Genomic DNA, 18,096 nt, shown 5'->3' on the forward strand with positions numbered 1-18,096 from the left:
GAGGGAATGATTATGAGGGGGGTCATGATGACCAAGCAGGTGGTGACAAACAGTCCTAATCTAGGCAACGTACACCTTTCCAGCTCGACACTCATAACCTAAAACAACCATAAAAGGTAATGAGCACTCCTCCCCGCGCATTCTCACCACCTTTTCTTCAGTTTTTCCTCATAACTTAGCCACACAAGAGTCTTCTTATGCCCCCACAGCCTCGTACCCACTATCCTCCATTGATTTCCTAAATATTATTGCTCTCGGCATCTTCTACAGGAGCCCTACAGGTTTTCTACAGGAAATGTACAAGAGGGACAATGGGGTTCTACAGGAGGGGCAGTGAGTCATTTTGAAGGGAGGAAATGTGATTTTTGGCATGAATTTCAGTATGAAGAGGTAGGGTTCATGAATACACTCTATTGAATATCAAAATGTGAAATAGTTGGTCTCAAATTGAAGATAAAATGAGTCTTTAAGACGGTAGAAATACATGAAAAGGATTCTGTTTTTTTTTAAACACAGTCCCCTATGTTCTTCTATTTCACACAATATTCTTTGTCCACACCTCCATATTTGGATTTTCAAAAGAAGTACAGGTAGTATGACAGGGGGTTTTATGAGAAAACAACCCACTAACTCCACTAGACTCCATGCACATCCTCAAGTGGTGGAAATATTTACAAGGGGAAATTGGATGAATTTCTTTGAGAATTTTATAGGGTTTGATGATGAAATTGCCCATGAATTTTCTCTCTCTCTGGTCCCTCACACAAGAAATCATGATACCGTAGCCATTAGAGGCCTCTCCATTGAAATAACCCTTGAATTCGTCAGTAGGGTCACTACCCTTCCTCTTGGGCTTCCTTGGAGTAAAGATAAGAAAAGAATTGGCCATGCTGCCAAGAGGAAAATTTTCCAAGATAATGAAACCCCTGTTGAAGACAAAAATGGAATTAGGAGGGCTAGTGTACCATATCCCTGGGATGAGGTTAGCTATCAAGTGATAAAATATATTTCTTGTTAGGGGAGGCACAACATTGTTTATGGATATCATTTCAGAATCCTCCAAGAATTGAGATATGGTATGGATACTCCAGCACATCAAAAGCTCAGTATCCCTTACTTTCTCCTTTAGTCCCTCATTGACTCCAGTACCAAGGTACAAGAAGGAAATTCAAAACAGCTAGCTCACCATGGCCTAATCAAGATCCTAGTAGAAGAAGCCCTCCATACCCTTACAATCCCTATAGAACGGGAATTCTTCAGAAATATGACAGCCGACGATGGCATCAAGGAATTAACCTATGATGTCAGTCTTCTTGTTAGTGAGGAGGGAGAAAAACAAGGAGGAGAACATGAAGCCAGTGGTGACATAGTAGAGAAAGAGAGGAAGGAGGAAAGAAAAGAAATAGAGGAGGGGAGAGTTGAATAGATAGAACAGGAGGTAGAAAAAGAGACAAGGCAGGAGGAGGAAAAATAAACAGAAGAGGGAGAAAAGGAGGCAGAGAGGGCAGAGCAAAGAGAAGAGTCCCTTGAAACTTTGGAAAAAGAAGCAACAACTACCCTCACTGCCCTTAGTACACCAGTCAAGTAGAAGCAAAAGAGGAAAAGAAAAACCTCCATGTATTTCAGGGCAAGGAAGAGTACCAAAATTAAAATAGGCAAACCTCAGCCCTCATCAAAGACTCCCATTAATGTTGAAGATTCACCATCTTCCAAGGTGAAAGAATGTCCTTCCAAGATAGCCATAACCTATTAAAGGAGGACCACAAGATTTTCTACATGGAAGGGAAAGGCAATTCTACGGCACCCCAAACGAAACCTATAGGAGACATAAAAACATGAGGAAAAAATAGAAGGATAGCCAGAGGTGAAAGAGGAAGCACAAGAGCTACAAGAAGCTAATCGCCACCCTAACCTTGACTCCTATTAGAGACTACCTGAGGGAGGCAAGACAATCCCACAAAAATTTGCAATTCCACCATTTTTCGAATTGGAAAAAGAGAAAGTGAGAAAGCATAGGTGGATGGAGATAGCCAAGTCGAAAGGAGTTGAGGATATTAGCCACATGGAAGACAAACTCAGGGAAATGGGCAGGAAATTGAGTGCTATCAAAGATAGAGAAGCCATTACAAGAAGCCACCTTGAGAATGAGAATGAATTACTAAGGACGTAGTTGTAGGAGAAAGAGACTCATTTGGCATACATGGCCAGCTTATCCATAGAACCATTACAATGCATAACATCAGCCAAATCTTATGGCCTCTATTTGAAGGATCAATGGCTTCAATTCCAAATAAGAACTTTGGCACAAAGAGGCATAATGCCTTTCCAAGACTATAGACAGTTCATGGATTTGTGTGACCAAAGCACCTTCGAGGACAAAGCAAATATGGCAGAGTTATATCTACACAACATGGCCCTCACAGACCTGAATGTGTGGAACCCTAATGCCAAGCTAGGGGATCTGTAATTAATGGCCATGGCATCATGGATGAACCATGAATAATTGAGGGTAGCAGAAATAAAAATATTGTTAATAAAAGAGCAGAATGAACCATTGATGATAAGAGCCGAGCCATCAAATCCTATGGCACTCATCAACACACACAACTTGCTTACCAATGACCCTCAGATTACCCCTAAATATTTGGTCAATCAGGAACAAGCCATTGTAAACTTTAAAGATATGCTTAGGCTACTTGGGGATGACTGTGTGCATGCATGCACGAGGAGATGGAGCACCTTACCACACAGCTTGCAGATCAGCGAATACCATTCCCCCATGAGGCTAAAAGAGGCATTGAAAAGAGTGCCAATGTACAAGCACTCCATGCAGAGGCTGAAGGTCAACTGGATTGGCCTCAAACTGAGTCGTCCACTCATATTAGGCATGCTGGAGGGTAGAAGAGAAGAAGAAGAGAAGGAGTAGTGGAAGGAAATAGAAAGAAAGGCAAGATTTTATGGAAAAAATGAGGAAACCACATTAGAAGCCTGGAATGATACAGAGGCCACCAGGGCCATGAAAGACTAAGAGATTGACTAGGTTTCTCAGAGGATGAGTAACACCTTCAGTAGGGGGTGTTGATGAGCCTCATAAATGGCTACTTATATGGGCTAATTTTATCTCTTAACCTAGTCAAATCAACCATTCTCTTAGCTTATTGTATGATTTTCTAATTATATTTATTCTTATAGGGTGAGTTGAGTTAGTTATTATGCCATGTGGTGTAACATGTATTTAATGGAGATTATTGATAGATTTCAATGTCAAAGTCAAGGATCTAGTGGTCAAACTACAACAATAACTCGAAGTAGACAGAGGAGAGGACTTATAGGATGGAATCCCCCTCATTTATTTCTCCTCACTTCGAATTCCCCTTCATTCAGCTTGGAGTACAAGCAACCGAATCATGCAGTAGAAGGGAGCCGAGCAAGTGGAAGATGATTGATAGTCATCTCAAGTTTTGGGAGCCAAGCCTCCCTAATTTTAAGGAAGCCGTTGGTAGCTTTAGATGTATAGGTAGAGAGGCCTAGGGCCTCACCAGGGTCGACCTTTTTTGCTTGTGTAAACTCTGCTCAAATTTCGAGCTTACTATTTTATGACAGTTTTATGTAATCTTGCTATTTTTTAATAATGAAGATGGAATCCTTTTTGAGCTAGCATTGAGTTAGCTCAAAGGGTTGAAAATCTTGGGTTAGGGCCCAATCCAAGCATCCAATCTTCTCTTTACTTGTATTTGTATTCTTTACCTCAGTTTGTAGATTAGTTTGCTGTTAGATGTATTTCTCTTATGGTTAAGAATAGGTTGCTTTTGATGATTTAGTAGCTTGCTTCCATTTGTGCTTTTTGTAGCAGGTTATGCAGTAATTAGAGAAGATTCAGAAGGCTAGCAATACTGCCTTGGCCTCTCTTCCTCCCTCTAGGACCATGATTTGAGGCAAAGACTCTCTTGTTGCCCCAAAAACACAAATTTTCCTAATTCCTAGGACTTCTAGTGTTTGTAGCTCTCTAGTAGGTTGATAGTCCATTTTTTCTTTGTTTTAAATATTCTTTATCATGTTAAATTCCTGATTTTTAATAGTCCTTTTGCATGCTTTCCTTTTGTTACAGCATTTCCCAACATTTCCTTCTATACATCATAGTTTAGGCCATTTTAATGCAAAGCTCTGTTTTTCGTAGGTTGCACTCATTTCATTGGTTGCTTGATTTTCTTAGTTGTTTGTCAACTTCTATGCAGTATATCTCTTCCAAAAGTAGGTCAGCTTACCAACAATCATGCCCTACATTTGATCCATGCCTTATAGGTCTCCCAAACCTCACCTCAATTCTGCCCTATTTTCCTTCATTTTTCACAAAACTTCTTCCTCTTTCCCTGAGCAAACCCAATCATCTATCTCTCTCCTGGTGATTCATGGTAGACCTTAGGCACCCTAGAACCTCATTCCAACCTTCATCCACCTTTTCCATCCACTCTCACATGCTCAAAACAACGAAAATTTCTCTCGGCCTCCTCCTGTAGGGCCCTTGTAGTTTCCCTGTTTTCCTCTAGTTTTCCTTTGTCCTCCTGTAGTTTTTCCTATAGGGTTTCTTTTGAAGGCTGAGTGTGGGAGAAGCCTCCAGAAGGCCACCTAAGTCCTCATAGAACCCATCCACACCATCCTACATCCTCTCAAGCTCCAAAACCGCCCTCTAATGCCACCTGTTCGTTGCCACACTCACACATAATAAATTAGATGCATGCTAAATTCACATAAAAACACATAAAAATCAAAATATATGTTTTTTTCTTATTTACTTCCAGAAATAACATGGTTAGATGTTTTTTACTTCCTTGAGTAGGTAGTGGCATTTGTTTCATTGTTTTCATAGTGGTTTTGGCAAAAGTAGAATTAGCTTGTTAATTAGCGTTTACTAGGTTTTGCTTTACATTCCAGTGTTTCTCCTTTCTGCAGTTAGAATAACATATGTAGAGTAATCTTTCTTTCCTTTCATCACACATAGAGCTTATTCTAAAATCTATAGAAGTTGGCTTGAGCTCCTAGTTATATCGCCCCGACTGACCAAGTGACAACCTGTAGTGAGAACTAGTACTTGTGCACATAGCACTGACGCTTCCAAGTTTGTTACGAACTACCAGGTTGATAGACGTAAATTTAGTAGACCAGGAGTTGTAGCATTCTTGCTGTAATACTGGAACTCACCAAGAATCTTCTAGATGGCTCTAGAAGATAAGAATATTCCCAGAAGCCTATGTGAATTTCACGCAATCTCGCCCAGCACAAGTCAAAGTGGGCCTAGGTGCTCTGCAGAGCACCCTGACATGGGCATACCTGCACTGAAGCTCACTTACCCCTATCTAAGGCTGTGTTGGTCCCTCAAGGAGGCAACTTTGGAGGGTTTCAGGCTAAAGAACTCTCATGGAAGGAGGCATAAAAAATGATGACTTGTCTAGGGCATGTAGAAACTGAATTAGTGTTTGATGAGCCCTAATGGTATTGATTTGAATGATGGGAGTGATGTTCCCAAATGGATCTGTAACACCATGTTAATTCGATTTACATGCACCATTTCAATCAAGAAACACAAACACATGTTCATTAGCAGCACAAATACATAAGAACACTTATCTTGGTATGTTTTAGGCAACTAAGTCTAGGATTGTGACTCTCCTGAGTTGGATTCCATAGATTGAGATGACTTGCTTAAGGGATTAAAAAAATTATTGGTTGAACCAGGGAAAACGAAGGTGCTCCCACCTCCACCTACCAACCAATAAGAATTCAATAATTTCATAGGGAATCGATAGGCCCACTGTCTCCACCCTTCATCTGCTCCATAGATAGAGAACTCTAGGGCATCAAGAGGCTTTACCTCCGCCATGAGACATAATCATTCGACCCACCAAGGTAATCGAGAAACCACTTTTAACAATCAACAAGAAATAAGAACCAAAACTCCTTTCCTTGAATCCAAGAGCTAAACCTTTACCTAGGTTGTCAAGGGATTTCAGAGAGTCTCCTCTCATCCCTTGTTGCTTAACTAGACAATCATCAATTACTCCCCTTTCAAAGCCCCAAATCAAACCAAAAGCACCTCCTTTCTTTTGTTACTCTACACGGTCTTGTCCTTTTCTTTTTACCCTATTCTACTCTTGCTCTGATACTGAAATAATGAATGAATCCCCTCCTGTGTAGTGATTGACTTCATTTGTCCTTGATATTTGTCACGTTTTTCCAAGGTAGCATGGTCTATGTACTTCTCTTGCAATTCCATAATTTCTTAGCACAATTCATTAAAACACACAACGAGTAACCTTCAGTGATTATCCCAATAGTTCAAATTTTCCTACAATAAAGAGCCTTGAATATCCCAAGAAAGCAACCTCCCCAACCTTTGGAATTTGTTTCCCTTAACTGAACCTATTTTTTTTTTTTTGATAAAATATTTACATTACATTTCATGGAGGAAGCATGGGTGGGGTTGTCAATTATTAGGGAAAGAAAAATTATTGGGAAGGAATTTTTAATTCTATGGAGAATCAAGGTACTAACTTAATCATTAGGGGATATCTAAACTTCATGCTCATTCATAGTGAGATTTGGGGAAGCTCTTACCACGTCAATCCTTTGGAAAAATATTTTTCTTTTGAAATTGAAAACCATATCCTTATCGATTCAGAATGAATTGTTCTAAAGACAACATGGATAAATAATAGAGTGGCCTATGAAGTTGTGGGTAAAATTCTAGACATAATTTTAGTCCAATCCAATATTATTGTATGTTTCAGTAAGATTATGACTTGGCTTGAGGTTTAGAGGTTCTTAGACCACTTTCCTATTTGCTTGGAGGTTGATGACACTGGTAAGGATCCTATATATCCATTTAAGTACAATAGATCTTGGGACCTAGATGATGGGTTTATTAATTTAATTAAGGAAGAGTGCATATCCGAAATCCTTCGAGAAATATTAATGCTATTACTAGTTGATTCAAATTTTACACATAATTAACCCAATGGTAAAGACCTAGGGTAGTGATATGCTAAAGGCTAGAGGTACTAGATTATTGGAGATTGAAGGGAATCTAACTACTCTGTGCTTTTCTAACAATTGTATTCGTACTGGAATAAATCTTCCTAAGATTAAATGTTTAGAACATATTAAAAATAAATTACTCGTTGTTATCGGGAAATCTAGTGTCCACTTAGAGATGCTAGTACCACTAAGACTAGTAGCTATCTTAGAAACAAACAAACTAAAACTACTTTCACTTTCCTTTATGAGAAGTAGATAAGAGGGGAAGAAAGAACACCAACCTCAGTCTTGCGCTTAGTTCCTTGCTTGGTTCCTCTCCCTTCTAACAGATCCTTTCCGCTTCGCTTTCATCTACCGAGCTTCAAAGAGCACCTGTGGAACCAAAGCAGCATAATACTATTGAAGAACAGAGATCTACAATCATAAACAATATAGGACCAGATATATATTGACCACACAAATGCATATATCATCAAACATATAATAATGTGGAGGAAAACTTGAATAGCTTTATTAACATCAAGAATAGAAAAGAGGATTACAACCAATTGTTCTGACCCAGTGTCATCCTCCCAGCATGAAAGCCCTTCTTCACCTCATTAAAAGCTTAGAACACCGAACACTATGATATTCCACCAAGAAACCAACAGCACTTCCTTACAAGATACAAAATTCCCCTCTGGATCTTTGTGATGAGGGATCCATATATAAATGATTGCAGGGGGTGAGTTAGCTTTAGGGATTTTGATTAGTGTCCTCTCTCTGATAGTTCTTGATTCCACTTGGATATTGATGATCTCTCACTCATCCCTGGGCGAATTCAGGGACGCAAGTGTCACAAGAGAAGTTTTTGGAAGATTCCATGATGATCCAACTTGCAAACTGTCTCTACCATTTGTCTACTCTCGCCCATCGCACCCTACAGAAGGGCTTTCTAGTATGCATCGCACCCTTTACACTGGGCAGGTGAGATGCATCGCACCCTCTGCACTGGGCAGCCTGTATAGTCCCGCTTTGACCAGTTCTGAACAGTTTTCTGTGGAGAACTTCTGGGAAATGTTGTAACCAGCTGACCTTGTTCGTTTAGGGTGTGAAGCAACACTTTTAGGGACTTAGGAGCCCTTGGTTTATGGACATGTATGATTGGGGTTGCAATCCCCAAAAATGTCTATAACAGTTACCCCCTAACGCATGAGGTCATTAATCTTTTGATGTCGGGTGAAATGCTTTATCATGAGGATCCGAAGTTTTTTCGAGCTGGAAGGCGACCTGTAATAGGATACAATACAATACATCATCTTCATAATATTTTTCATGATCTAGCTGAGGCGGGAATTCCCATGCTCAGCTTTATAAATTCATTTTCATGTACATAAGACAGACAACCATCTGTGTGGCAGACTGATGATTTTGATAGAGTCATCATCCTTTGATTCAGATCATCATCTGTGCAATAATGATGTACATTTGATCTTTTTATTTTCCTGAATATATTGCAGCCCGGATGGATGAAACTAGATCCAAGGTCTTCAAATTGGTCCAATGTTAACTCTGAGTACAAGTTCATCCATGTGAAAGATGTTCTGGGGTCGAACATGGAAAGACATCACCTGATTACCAGCCAATGATGTAAGCTGTTAGCAAGCGTGAGAGGAATGACCGATAATGATGATGACCCTCAAGGTACTACAATACAATTCATGCAGTGTGAAAAGTGACTTGGCGTCGAACACCCTGCAAAATATTTCGGTCGAAGGCCATTGATGTAAACCTGTCGCCGGAAGTGAGAAACTTTCCATTGAGGCATGCAAGCTTCAAAGTACTAAAAGGGTTATTCCTAAGTCAACTTCTTGGATAATGAGCTGATGTCAACAAGAAGCGACCCATCGTAGGAGGGCCTTAAAGAATCCCACATCTATGACATAGAACGGAGTAAATGATTTTGGAGGTCAAAACGATCTGATGATATAGGGTTCAGGGAGGCGGTCATGAAAGAATGGAGTGTGAATGCATTGCAGTGGACGAGACACAAGCGAATTCTCTGAGTGACTTCTCTTGAACATACCAGCGACACTGACATGGATTGGTAGCATTAACCCCAAATATGGATGGTGTGATGGACCAATGGTGATATGACTGATGAATGGAATAACCCAACCCGACTCGGATGTTGAGTGAAAGTGTCATGTTCAAAAGTGACTTGCTACCAATAAAGTTTCTTCAAGTTTTCTTCCCAATTTTTCCCCAATCATTGCTGACCAGTACCTCTTTATTTTTGTCAAGCTTGAGGAGGATAACATATGCTTGTTCTATAATTTGCCCTTCGGGCAAACCCATCGCTATGTTTTAACAAGCCTAGCAACAGTGAAACTCGTTCTTGTCTGTATGGACAAGTTTGTCGCTATTTGGTTTTAACGAGTTTAACGACAAAGATAACTCAGTCATTTTCAATTTTAGAGAGTCTGAAAGGGACGTAAGGAACTTCCAATAATCCTTTTTCGTCATATAATCCCTTAAGTCCGAAAAAGTATAAAATAATATGAAAGGGATGAATTTTCGGTAATTTTAACGAGCCGAACAAAACAAGCACTCGATCTTTTTGTGTAATAATCCCTCAGGTCCAAAAAGATTAAAATCTAGAGGAGGGATACCACTCTCGGTAGCTTTAACGAGCTGGAGAGGGCAATTGCTCGACAATATTTTCATTTTTTATGAGTCAGATGAAAAGAGATTAAAGGAGACTCGTCTTTTGAGGAACGAGTGATAATTCTAGGTAGTATCTGATTCCAGGTAAGGTTTGGAATTTTCCAATCATGGCAGTGTCACAAGGATGGCTAACAGGATCACTCTTCGTAGCTGTTCCTCAGAAGGGGAAAACAATCAAATGGAGGTGAATGATCGGCTAAAATAGAGTGGAGGTGATGTTAAGAACATGACCAGGGCTCAAAAATATGATGGTAATGCATTCACAATGGTTATTTACCAGAAATTGGTTCATTTTTTAATGAGCTTAAACTCTGGGGGAAACATTTGCTTATTTCTTAGGTTTAATTTTTAACAAGCTTGAACTTCACATAAAAACTGCTCATGCCAGTTGTATAATAAGGATGTCTCGTCGATAGGTTCAATTTTTAGGGAGCTTGCACCATTCGAAACTTTCCTCTGGATCCTTTCATTATGCAAGTTAGGAATGACCAATCCTACGAGTTTAAAGGGTTGAGAGACTACAAACTAAGAAAATAAATGGTCGCTCTTTACTTTCAGGAAAAAAGGTTTGCATGCCCCCAGACATAGAAAATTAGAGTTTCCAGGTTACCATATGAAAGTTCTCGCACTTGCAAGATTGCTCCGTCCATGTTGCAGACAAAACACTTCCTTGGCGATGTCTACCGAAATAGATAAAGGTGAGTGGCACGGTCACCTCCACTCACATAACTTTGACGAGGGAATATTATTCCAATCTAATCCCATTTTCCTAAATGGATGGGTGTGTCAGACTAGTCATATATCCTCCATGGAAACCTACCCTATACCCAAGGTTTTCTTGCCGAAACAGACCAGGGTGCATGCCCCCTGGGTTTTAGTCATGTCCTCCTGAATCACTCGCGCTGTTCCAATGGAAGGACTAGAGATTGATGAGACATTCCTTGCGTGAAAAGACCATTTAGGGATGGCATTTTGACTATCAACTATGTGTGAGCCAGGGAACGAAAGCTGGTCTACGAGCTTGACCACTTGGCCTTCATGCGGAAAACACATTACTCTAAAGAGTGAGGAGACAATGCCCTCCATGCTATAAATATAGTCGCACCCAAGGAGTAGATTATAATCTAGAGGTCCTTGGACTACCATTACATTCATATAAATGGTTTTCCTTCTCAACATTATAGGTACATTGGGAAGGATCCCTAACGGTCGACTGGTTCCTTTGTCAAAGCCTGTCAGATTTCTCATCTCAGGCAGAAGCGATGGCGAAGCAAGCGCTTTCCAAGAAGTTGAGGAAAGGATACTCACAGAAGCCCCTTCATCTATGATGGTACTCACCATGACCATTTTGTAAGCTTGTACAATGATTTGGAATGGTACACTAACCAATAAACGGGGTCTGCCTAGTAGATTCCAATTGAAGGAAACAACTAGGTTGCTTGGAGGTGGGACCAAATAGACGGCCGGATATGACTCAGAGGAACTTCCTTCTTGCGGTAAAGGAATGGGTAGATTGTCCCCATGTTCATTGGAGTCTGTGTTTAAGAAAAGAATTTGAACGGTGTCATTCTCATTCTCTTCGGTGGTTGTATCATCTGAAGATGGACCTTCCGAAGACAAGACTGGGTCGACTGCCGCCTCAACCTTTTGACTTTCATCTAGTATGGATTCAGCGGGTTTATCTTCAATGACAGATGCTTTGGCCAACCACAATGGCGTGTCGGTTGGATTTTCATCTGGTGATGGACTCGGAAAGAGTTTCTTGTATCCAAGAGGAAGCCATAGTGGTGAAGTAGGACGGTTATCCAAGACTCTTCTAGCTTCGTCTAGGAAGGGATAACGGTGGACGATGCGATCACCTTCACACAGTTTACAAGGCAATTTACATTTCCTTTTCTGTCCAAATGCTTCGCTTTCACTAGTTGATGGTGTACTTTCAACATGATCTTCAGAGGTTGATGACATCGGATTGTGAAAATGAGGAGACCAGTCCCTTAAGATCCGAGGGATGCAAGGACAATCTCGATGATAGTGGTCTCCTTTGTGAATGAGACATGGAGATTTAGGCTTGGATGGTGCAGTGTGCAGATTTTCACTAGACGATGCCCGGTTACCCCTTTTCGCGTTTGGCTCCTTCTTCTTCTTCTCTTTCTTCTCCTTCCCCTTCTTCTCCTTCTTAGTTACTTGATTTTTGGCTTTCCCAGCTTTATCAAGTGAAGAGGAAGGAGGAGAGGGAGAATCAGATGTAGTAGAAGGTTGGGGGGTAACTTTAGTATCATCCAGTTGTTGACTCGATTGTTCAGGAATCACGGTGTTTTGAATGACAGAGGTTGAGAAGAGCCGTATTGGCAAGCCAATCGTCAATCCTAGAAGTGACAATGTGGCCATATGAGTTGCACCAACATCTCCCCAAGAGGAGAAAGGACTAGGATTTCCTCCAAGGGGAAATCCTTGGTTAGTGGACTCCATTTTTCTCAACCTAAGACCAACACAGGAATGGTGATATTATTCCGATTAAAATACATTTTAGATGCTTTGGCACAACTTGTTTTTTCAATTTTTAAGAGTCAAGAAAAAATAAAAGATGACTCTAGTCGCCTTCGATTTTTAATGAGCCTGAAGTGACAAGTGCTTAGATGGACCTTTTCCTTTATGGAGTCTTAAAAGGAACAAAAGAGACTACTCTGGAAATCTAGACAGAGGGATTACCAAACCAATTGCAAAACTGCAGAATACTTTTTACGGTATGGCAGTCAATCTTCCCGAATGTTGTGTTCAGTGCATTGCGATCGATAGGGCGGCAGACACGGCTTCCTATGGATAAAGGATATAGCCTATTGTGGTCTCCCAATATATACTCGACGATACGTGGGAGCACAAGTCCGTACTGGCACTTGTCGTCTCAAAGAGGAGGAATCACCCAACCAACAGTGAAAGCGATAGTTACCAGGCTTTACGACGCCGGAATACATCTCTAGCCTAGACTTCTAGATGTTGTGCATTAGGTTCCAAAGCATTTTTAGGTTCATTGAATTTATTTTACAGTTGATCTTTCTTAAGAAATTTTCCTTTTAGGTTCACCACGTGATGTAGATATACAATTCTTAAAAGGCAATCTAAGATGATAAACAATCGTTTAATATTCTTTTTGCAATGAAAATTCTAGCCACTAAAGAAAGAGAGATAACATTCTTTCAACATAGAGCAGAGAGCACACACTAGATGCACTGTCCTAAATCAAACCAACAAGCAGTCTAAATGCAAATGCACATGCATGTATTTGTTTTCAGCTTTATTAATGTGTGAATGAAAAGAAGAATGCTAAGTACAAATCTGAATTATCTTTTAAAAGCGTCAGTACTAACAAATTTATCTTCAAAACAAAAGGAAGATAATGACGACACTTTGCTATTTTGAATTGAAAACTGCATTCGACACTTGAAAAACTACTAATTCAAATCAAATACAAGAGCAACTGTATAATCAACCATCAAGAACAATAGGGTTCTTTTCTTTGACTGAAAACGACACTTGCGACACTTTCAAATCAAAAGACGACAGTTTGATTATGCTACTTCTTTGTAAAAGAGAATTGGAAATGGTGCACAATACATAAAAACATTCAGAGTTCTTTGCACAATGGAGGTGTAATCATGCAAAGGAAGGGAGTTTCTACAGTGGTATACTGATCACAGACAACAAAACTCCTGAATAAAGCTGAAGAGAGTGATCACAGAAATCAAAATCTGAGAGCAGAAGAGGTCTTGTCTGATCAGCGCACCTGCAACACAGGGAAAGTGTGATGCAGTGCACCTACTACACACGGGAGGTGCGATGCATCCAGATACCCAAGAGGAGAAAGTGTGATGGTCCAGGGACGAGACTTCAATTTGGTTCCGGGTCAGAGTTTGCAGCTCAGTTCAGGGATTTAGACCGAGAAAGTGATGTTCAGTAAATATAAATCAGAGGGGCTGATCTAATGAGGTTACTAGAGCCACTAGGGCAATTAGAAGGTTTGCAAATCGATTGTTTAGTTTATAAACAAAACCCAGAGATAGATTGAAGCAGCATTGATCTACTTTGCACTTGCATAGCAAATGCAGTTCGAAGGCTAGCTGGCTTGACTTCAGGCTCCACTTGTAAGTTTATAAAACAAACAAATATAGATAAGCAAGCAATCTATTCGCTCCCTAATGGAGTCACCATTTTGTTATCAGGAAATCTAGTGTCCACTCGGAGCTACTAGTCCCACTAAGACTGGTAGCTATCTTAGAAACAAACAAACTAAAACCACTTTTGCTTTCCTTTATGAGAAGTAGATAAGAGGGAACAAAGGACACCAACCTCAGTCTTGCGCTTAGTTCCTTGCTTGGTTCCTCTCCCTTCTTACAGATCCTTGCTACTTCGCTTTCATCTACCCAGCTTCAAAGAGCACCTGTGGAACCAAAGCATCATAATAATATCGAAGAAGAGAGATCTACAATCATAAACAATATAGGACCAGATATATATTGACCACACAAATGCATATATCATCAAACATACAATAATGTGGAGGAAAACTTGAATAGCTTTATTAACATCAAGAATCAAAAAGAGGATTACAACCAATTCTTCTGACCCAGCATCATCCTCCCAGCATGAAAGCCCTTCTTCATCTCATTAAAAGCTTAGATCACCCAACACTATGATATTCCACCAAGAAACCAACAACACTTACTTACAAGATACAAAATTCCCCTCTGGATCTCTGTGATGGGGGATCCATATATAGATGATTGCAGGGGGGTGAGTCAGCTTTATGGATTTTGATTAGTGTCTTCCCTTTGTTAGTTCTTGATTCCACTTGGGGATTGATTATCTCTCACTCATCCCTTGGCGAATTCAGAGAGGCAAGTGTCACAGAAGAAGTTTCTGGAAGATTCCATGATGATCCACCTTGCAAACTGTCTCTGCCATTTGTCTACTCTCTCCCATCGCACCCTACAGAAGGGGTTTCCAGTATGCATCACACCCTTTACACTGGGTAGGTGACATGCATCGCACCCTCTGCAATGGGCAGCCTGTATGGTCCATCTTTGACCAGTTCTGAGAAGTTTTCCATGGAGAACTTCTGGGAGATGATGTAATCATCTGACCTTGTTCCTTTAGGGTGTGAAGCAACACTTTTAGGGACTTAGGAGCCCTTGGTTTATGGACATGTATGATTGGGGTTGCAGTGCCCAAAAATTTCTATAACACTCATAGGTGAGGAAATACATTAGAGACTAAAGTGCAGGGCCATTTGAATTGCCAAGGTAGATATGAATACAAAATACTTCCATAATTTTTCATCTCACAAAAGGCACAAAAATACCATTTGTGACATTATAGCTAAGACCAGTGATAGGGTTTACACATTCAAAGTGATTGTTGACACTGGGGTGGGATATTTTATGAGCTTTTTACAGGAAAACCTAGGTACTCCTTGGGGGTCTCCATGTATATGATTGAGTAATTTCCAAGGTGTGTAACCCCTAAAGAGAATCAAGACTCTATAAAGGGTACTACCATCTCAGAGTTATTGGAAGCTATGAACTTCTAAAATGATATGATTATAGGCCTTGATGGCTAGGTCATCAAGTTCTTCCTATGATTTTTTAACTTTCTTAGTAATTTCTTGCTATGCATGGTGGAGGTGATTAAGTCATTGTGAAAGATGCTTGGCTCCTTAAATTATACTCTAATTGAACTAATCCATAAATCTAATAGTTTGAATAAATTTGAATATCTTATTCAAATTTCTTTGTGCAATATGGTCTACAATATAGTGGAAAAAATGATAGCTCTTTAGATTAAGCCATATCTTTCTATATATATCATTCTTGAATAGTTTGGTTTTCTTTAAGGTAGGAACATTCATGAAGCTATGGTATATGTTGAGGAATCCCTACAAACAATTAGAACAAGGAAATTATCTGCTTTGGTTCTAAAGGTTGACCTATCTAAAGATTACAGTAGAGTATATTGGTCCTTCCTCTAGCCCTTGCTTTTGCACATTGGATTTTCTTACCAGGCTATAAAATGGATAATGTGTTGTATATCCATGGAACATTTTGTTGTTCATGTTAATGGAGTAACCTCCAATTTCTCCTAATGTATAAGAAGGTTAAGCCATGTTTCCCTTTGTACCCTTATCTTTTCCTTTTAGTGATAAAATGATTGAGGATATTAATCAAACATGTAGTTGATACTAGTGGTTTAAATGGAATTCTTGTTGGTGACTCTTTGTGAATGTCACACCTACTCTTTGTTGAGGATATATTGTTTTTTTTTTCTGTAGTGATATAAGAAATTTTCAATGCATTATGAGATTACTAGGTTTCCTTTCTATAGGATCTAGTATGGAAATTAATGTTGAAATATCAACATGCTATCACCATCTTGTGAGTGGTAAAAATCTCCATGCTTTAGCTATGTATTATCAATTTCATTGCAAGGCAATGGTGGATGGTCTCAAATACTTGAGATTTTTTCCTAAACCCAATGGTTATAGAGAGCATGCTTGCCATTATCTTATTTGTAAATTCAATGCGTGTATACTATTCTCGTGTAACAGTGGCCATGTCGAGTAGGGAGATTAACATTTTTCAAACTTGTACTCAAGGAAATTCTAGTTAATTAGGAAATCTTGGCATAAATTGCGAAAGGTGCTTTCTCCAAATGAAAATCCTTTGTATCAAATTCCTATGGGGATGGTGCATAAATTCAATAGGTATGGTTATAGCTATGTGGAAATCAGGAACTCTTCGAAAATATTTTGGGGCATGGGGTTCAAATGATGTTTTCCAAATTTCCAAAGCCTTGGCTCGAAAGTCTATGTGTAATTACATTAGCTCAAATTCCCTATGGAGCAAAGTAATGGTAAATAAATACATCTATCCTACTAAAGCTCTTGACTTGGTGATCGTACATAACAAAAATACGCTAAATATTTCCACCCATTGATGATCCTCAATTAATTCCTTCCCTATAATTGGTAATCACTTAGTGTGGAGAGTTGGAAATAGTCATTCTGTTTGAATAAGATTTGATGGAATTCATGGATGTAGTATTCAAGTTTTTCTATGTCATGGCCTTATGGATTTTCTTCACATGCACAAGTATAATTTTCTACGCGACATTGTTGATTATATGCGATCAAATTTCTAGTAGTAGCACTTGATGCTATCTGAATATTTAGATATCCCTATATGTTGGAGGGGGTCTGGTTGGAGTTCATCACTGAAATGGGCAGGGTTCATATTAAATTAAATTCTCAATAAGATGAGTTGATTTGGCATTATAATGAAGAGGGGTGTGACTATACTGTAAAGCTTTGGTACCAATTTATTATTGATAGAGAGTGCAAAACCAATTTCCATCAGTGGAAGTCCTTTTGGAAGGTACATGCTCTTTCGAAGGTTGTACTAAATCATTGGTTGATCCTTCATAATAAGGTTCTTAAATGGCATCTTCGGCAACATCATTAATTCTATGGTCTAAATATATCTTTACTGTGTAGATAGGAAGGGGAAGCCAACAATCATCTTTCTCGAACCTGTGAATACACTAGAGTGTATGGGGTGACATGATGAATGAACTTATATTGCTAATATTTAGAGTGAAGGTACAATTGGGGACTCCGTTAATAATTTCTTCTCTCGTAGAAGTTTAAAATCATGGAAATGCATCCCTTCAATAATTTAATGGGCTATTTGGACCTCCATATTTTTTTTTTCATATTTCAGGATAAGTTTGTCCCTATATAGGTGAATTCCCCAATGGTGGTGGATTGTTTAAATTTATATGGCTTGGTTTACTCTGCTCATTTACCTAGATAGGTAAATAATTTGACCATTAAAAAATCAAAGTCCAATGCTTTATTTAATGGAGCTTGTTTAGAGAGAGGACTCAAGAGTGGACTTTGCTTTTCCCTGTGGATTTTTTATGATGATCACTACACCTTCGAAACTAATATTGGCACTGGAAGTAATCAATTAGTTGATTTTATGGCTTGTATGTGCTTATTTACACTGGTTGCAAAAATTGGCTTATTCTCATTTCAAGTCTTTGGAGATTCCATGCATGTTGTAGTACACTTCAATGGCTCGAATAAAATAAGTCACTTGAACCTTATCTCTATATCATCACAAATTATGAAATTTATCTTTTTTGCAATAGGATGGAGTACACACATGTCTACAGAGAAAATAACGCTATGGTAGACCAATTATTGAAATAAGAGTTAGAGATGGAAATGCAAACCTATGAGATTACTCATATGGTGGATGGCCCAGGGGATATGGAAAATGGTTCCCTTCAACAATTTTTGGACTG

Source organism: Pinus tabuliformis, chromosome X (assembly GCF_031772625.1).
Source record: "Pinus tabuliformis cultivar Carrire ecotype Pingquan chromosome X, CPIR1, whole genome shotgun sequence".
NCBI classification, from domain to species: Eukaryota; Viridiplantae; Streptophyta; class Pinopsida; order Pinales; family Pinaceae; genus Pinus; species Pinus tabuliformis.